The sequence below is a fragment of the Phragmites australis genome, chromosome 3, assembly GCF_958298935.1.
Source record: "Phragmites australis chromosome 3, lpPhrAust1.1, whole genome shotgun sequence".
In the NCBI taxonomy this organism is placed as follows: domain Eukaryota; kingdom Viridiplantae; phylum Streptophyta; class Magnoliopsida; order Poales; family Poaceae; genus Phragmites; species Phragmites australis.
In genome coordinates this window covers 19,884,140-19,889,629 of record NC_084923.1, presented here as the reverse complement: position 1 = coordinate 19,889,629, position 5,490 = coordinate 19,884,140, and the positions used below count along the sequence as shown (strand labels likewise).

Here is a 5,490-nt window from a genome sequence, read left to right as displayed (position 1 = left end):
CATCCCTCTCCTGAAGCTATTGCACCTACTTTAACGATGACACTTTGACACCCTTTGATTTCTTCTTGGGTAGCATGGCTTCATAATGTGTCGATCCCCACAGACGGTGCCAACTATTGGAAACTTTCGTGACCAAACTAAGCGGTGGGCCTTCGAATCTAGGCTAGGATCCGAAGGTTGGGTGGATAGCGCACTCGATCTGGGGAACCAAGCACTGCTATTAATTACCATCTGTCTTTCAGTTACCGTGTCGAACTATGTATCGGATGTACCCAACCACTCCCCATTATAGTTTACATCGTTACCCCTTTAACTGGCACATTTCTGGCATATTCGTGGGTAAACTGATACTTTCCTAAGCACAACCGGTTCATTTACAATTGTACCCTTCACAGTCTTCGATTACTAGCGATGGTCCCCTTTTGCTTGGGCCGCGGAAGGTTTGTGGCTATCGGCCCCTTCAGCGCACCTCTAGTCAACTCTCCCTCAGCACTGTCCGATGGTCTTTGACTATCCACCAAAGACCTAGTGAAGGCCAGCAAAGATCTTTGGTTTGGTCTCGAGGACCTGAGGCAGGCTCCGCCCATCTCGGCTGTGGGGCTTGTCCCGCGGTGAGCCTAGTGAAGGCGTTCGGTCTGATTCCGAAGGCCTGAGATAGGCTACGCCCATACCAAGTCTAGGATCCACTCAACAGCACCAAGCGTCTGTGATATCCCCTCAGCTTGCCGAAGGTTTTCTGCAACATGACAGATCCACGATATCTGTAAACTTTATTAATAAATAGTGGCCGCAGAGGTCTTCGATCCTATATCCGAAGGGGGCAGAAGGTACATGTTCATTTGAGTGCGTAAATTTTGCTAATGAGGTCGAATTGTACATGCTACTCCAATCCAATGATGCGAACAGCTACAGCTTGTTACTATGGAATGAAGAGAAAATCCAATGATCAACGAACAGACTACTTATTACCGCTGATCACATCAATCCCTCTTCTCTAAAGGAGAGAGAGAGCAATTGGCTGCAAAGAAGTGTTGCTTTTGGAACATTCGTAACAAGAGAAAAAATAATAGAGTCAATGAACAGAGGAAATAAATCGGAGGCAGCACAACCTGTAACAAGATGCATCTACAAGGTATCCCTACAAAGATTTCCAAAAAAAATCCCAAATCCTGGATTTCTCTCTGGTCTCTAATCTCTATCTGTCTGTGCCGCTCGTTGATCTGTTTTAGACCCTAGCCCCAGACATCTCTTTATATTCGGTTGCCCAACAGTGGTGACCAAATTCGTGACCGAAAGGACTCCATGCACCAACCACGACCGAGTCAAAAAAGAAAACCAACACCTAGTTGACATGTAACCGAACAGGAAACCAACATCTAGCTGCAATAATATTTATTGTCTAATCACAATGCACCAACCACGTGCACACATGGAGCCCACCAGCTCCTTTAATAATTCAGCAGCACACATTTAGCTAATTAGTGCACATGCACTCGCGCACATGCACATAACTAATCAATGCAGCCTTCCGTGCCACGGTCACCTGTACGTCCGCGTTTCCGCACTTTCTCCACGTCATAAACGGTACGTGTTACATATAAGTTTTATGATGTCATCATTTTTTCTAGATTATAGCCCGTATATCTTGTATATATGTCTTATGCTTTGATCATCTTTATGTCTATTATTATCTTAGTCTGTTTTAATATAGTTTCTCTTTAAACTTAGTTCCGATCCCTTTCACCAATCATAATGAGGACATGGCTCCTTCAAATATGTGCAATACTGCTAATCATCTTTAAATCATATAAAAGCATGTATGTGACAATTAAACTACTAGGAGAACTCGTTTCTCGTCGTTCATGTCTTGTTGGATGGATTATTACTAAATTTTTTGATGTTTTATTACTTAGAAATATTTCTCCACGTCATAAACGGTACGTGTTACATATAAGTTTTATGATGTCATCATTTTTTCTAGATTATAGCCCGTATATCTTGTATATATGTCTTATGCTTTGATCATCTTTATGTCTATTATTATCTTAGTCTGTTTTAACCTAGTTCCTCTTTAAACTTAGTTCCGATCCCTTTCACCAACCATAATGAGGACATGGCTCCTTCAAATATGTGCAATACTGCTAATCATATAAAAGCATGTATGTGACAATTAAACTACTAGGAGAACTCGTTTCTCGCCGTTCATGCCTTGTTGGATGGCTAACTACTAAATTTTTTGATGTTTTATTACTTAGAAATATGAGAGAGACATTACAAACTCACCTAGACGTAATCACTCAAGTTCCAAATCTACTCAAACAGTAAGTCGAGCTCAAGTCGAACAGCAAATTCGACTCAGAATCTCATGACAGCACGTTAGTAAAACATGCATAACTCTCACATATGGAGTCCAATTCAGACAATCTTAGAATTGCTGAAAAACATATGACTAGCCATTTCCAATGGATATGATTACGACCAAATATTACTTATAGCTTAGTCAGAATTGAAGGAATAAGGTGCCACATCACTGTTTTGGACCTTGTTGGGTCATATAATCATGTTAGGGTCGGAGTCCAGGTTGTGTATGTCTCTTCTGAGGTCCACACAACCTTAGAGCGGCCTCTTCATATCCCACTATATATACATAGTAGATGTCGTATTTTAGATTTGAGTTTTGCTTAGATTATTCCTATTTTAGATACTTTTACCGTTTATCAATTTGTAGAACCCCAAACTCGAGTACTTCATTGGTAATACACAATATTCAGATTACATCTACTTATTCTTGCTTGTGTTCTCGATTCACTTGCAGAAAAAACCTTTTTGGCGAGGTCAACCACGTTTTGGCAGGATTGATAACGACATAATAGTGGTATAGTGGTTGCGAGAGATTTTTATCTATTCTGGTCGGATCCTTTAGATCATTAACGTCAAAACTCCACTAAATCGACCTATCATATTACCTTCGGAAGATCGAGCAAACTCACATCAGATCAGATTTTCCATTAGGACATACCTGCATATGAACAAGCAAGCAACCAAAATTTTGAGGATAAGTTCTTTCCAACTTGACATAATATGAGACCACACGACATCACTCACATGAGTGTATTGCATGTATTAATATCACAAAAAATTTCTATGCTACCACAAGCATATTCAAACAGCATATTATCAACACATGCACATCAACAATGTTATAATGCTAAATTACTTTGTTTTTCCAATTTCATAACTAAATCTAATTTTTTATCATTGCTATCATTTGTCCAGTCCGTCTTCGATATCCTGAATGTAACATTGAAATGCGGGGCCTTTTCTTGCCGCTCCTATAGGAGTGTCGAACTGTTTTTGATGAGCTTCTTGGACAACAATTAAGCAGAAGAATTATACGTGCCACTTCAATCCATTAATGTAAATTTTTTGGTAACAATTTAAGATACAATTTTGTCGTCTCTAAAGAGGATACAATTATCCGTGCTCCCCCGAGAAACGATTACTTATTACTTCTCACTTCAAATTTGTCTTCTCTGAACGAGAGAGAGAGGAATTGGATGCAAAGAAATCGTGCTTTTGGAACATTCTCAACAAGAGAAAAAAGAATTGAGTCAACGAACTGAGGGAATAAACCACAGGCAGCACAGATGAGTAACTAATTGTGGTTGCGGCCTCCATGTGCTGTAACGTAACAGCTAGATTGCTAATCAATTGTTACTCCATAATAAACTATGGATCCAACTAACAACTTCGAGTCCGTCACCTTACCTAGTCACTATCTCCATCTATAAATAGCCATTCAAACGTGCAGCAATTCATCACTTGTCATCTACACTCAAGTACAAAGGCTTAGAGCACGATCGAAGACAATGGCTGGTTCGTTCCGGCTCGTCGTGGCGGTGACATGCACCTTGGTGCTTGCGTCAGCTTGCCAGGGCCTGGAGGTGGGCTACTACAAGAAGACGTGCCCTCGTGTCGAGGCCATTGTGAGGGATGAGGTGAAGAAGTTCGTCTATAAGAATGCCGGCATTGGTGCCGGCCTCATCCGTCTCGTCTTCCACGACTGCTTCGTCCAGGTATATGCACGATGAATGAATTCTGGAGGGATTCTATAAGGAAGTAGCCATTAACAATGTGAGTTTGACGCGAGGTGTATGTGTATATGTATAGGGATGTGATGGCTCTGTCCTGCTAGACCCGACACCGGTGAACCCGCAGCCGGAGAAGTTGAGCCCCCCAACATGCCCAGCCTGCGCGGATTCGAGGTGATTGACGCGGCCAAGGACGCCGTAGAGAAGACCTGCCCTGGCATTGTCTCCTGTGCAGACATCGTCGCCTTCGCCGCCCGAGACGCCACCTACTTTCTCAGCAGGTTCAAGGTCAAGATCAACATGCCCGCTGGCCGCCTCGACGGGCGCGTCTCCATCGCCTCTGAGGCCCTCAACAACCTGCCACCGCCGTTCTTCAACATCACTGAGCTCATCAACAGCTTCGCTGCCAAGGGCCTCGACGCCGAGGACATGGTTGTGCTCTCGGGAGCGCACACTGTCGGCCGCTCCCACTGCTCATCCTTTGTCCCCGACCGCCTGGCCGTCCCCTCCGACATCAGCGCCTGGTTTGCCAACATACTGAAGAGGCGGTGTCCTGCCAACCCGACCCCGGGAAACGACCCCACCGTGAACCAGGATATCTTCACTCCCAACGCGTTCGACAACCAGTACTACAAGAACGTGCTCGAGCACAAGGTGCTCTTCACGTCTGACGCTGCGCTGATCACCACGCCTGCCACGGCAAAGATGGTTAATGACAACGCCTTCATCCCCGGGTGGTGGGAGGATAAGTTTGCGAAGGCTTTTGTCAAGATGGCCGGCATCGAGGTGAAGATCGGCAACCAGGGCGAGATAAGGAAAAACTGCAGGGTCGTAAACTATGGTCGTCCCAACTACTGATCATCAACCGGATGCAGCCATGCATGCATGACTATTGGTTTGTTCGTTTGTGAAATTTCGGGAGCACCTCGATTTTTTTCCTTTTTTTACACACCAGCGGAAAATTCTTCGCGGATACCTGGTTTTATTTCTTTATTCTTTTTGCTATTGTTGTTGTATTCCTTGCAATGTTCGTCGAGAATGTGTACTGTCACTGAATAAAGATGTAACACTCGTTTTTTAATCTCTCGAGCTTTGTATTTGAGACTTTGGCATCCATGAAATTGGGCTATATAATAAGCTAGCACCTAGATGTCTCATACTTGTCATTGAATCGAATGCCAAGCTCAGCTGCCATCCTACTGCTAACGAAGGATACGATCATGTGCAATGGGACACCGCATCAAGATCGGCTACCACGGTCGGTGATTTTGGCAGAATAATTCTCTTTCTCGTTCATTTGCTTCAAACCTCCACTTTGAGAACAGTCTGACGCCACTGCCCGGATCAACATGCACCAGCTTGAAGTAGCACACAGCTCATGTTGGTTTTTTATTCCTCC

The 5,490-nt window shown here is 43.7% G+C and overlaps 1 pseudogene; it reads left to right on the top strand.

Moving 5' to 3' along the window:
* The first annotated feature begins 3,834 nt into the window (after positions 1-3,834).
* Positions 3,835-5,174, top strand: LOC133911056 (peroxidase 2-like; annotated as a pseudogene).
* Positions 5,175-5,490: the final 316 nt, after the last annotated feature.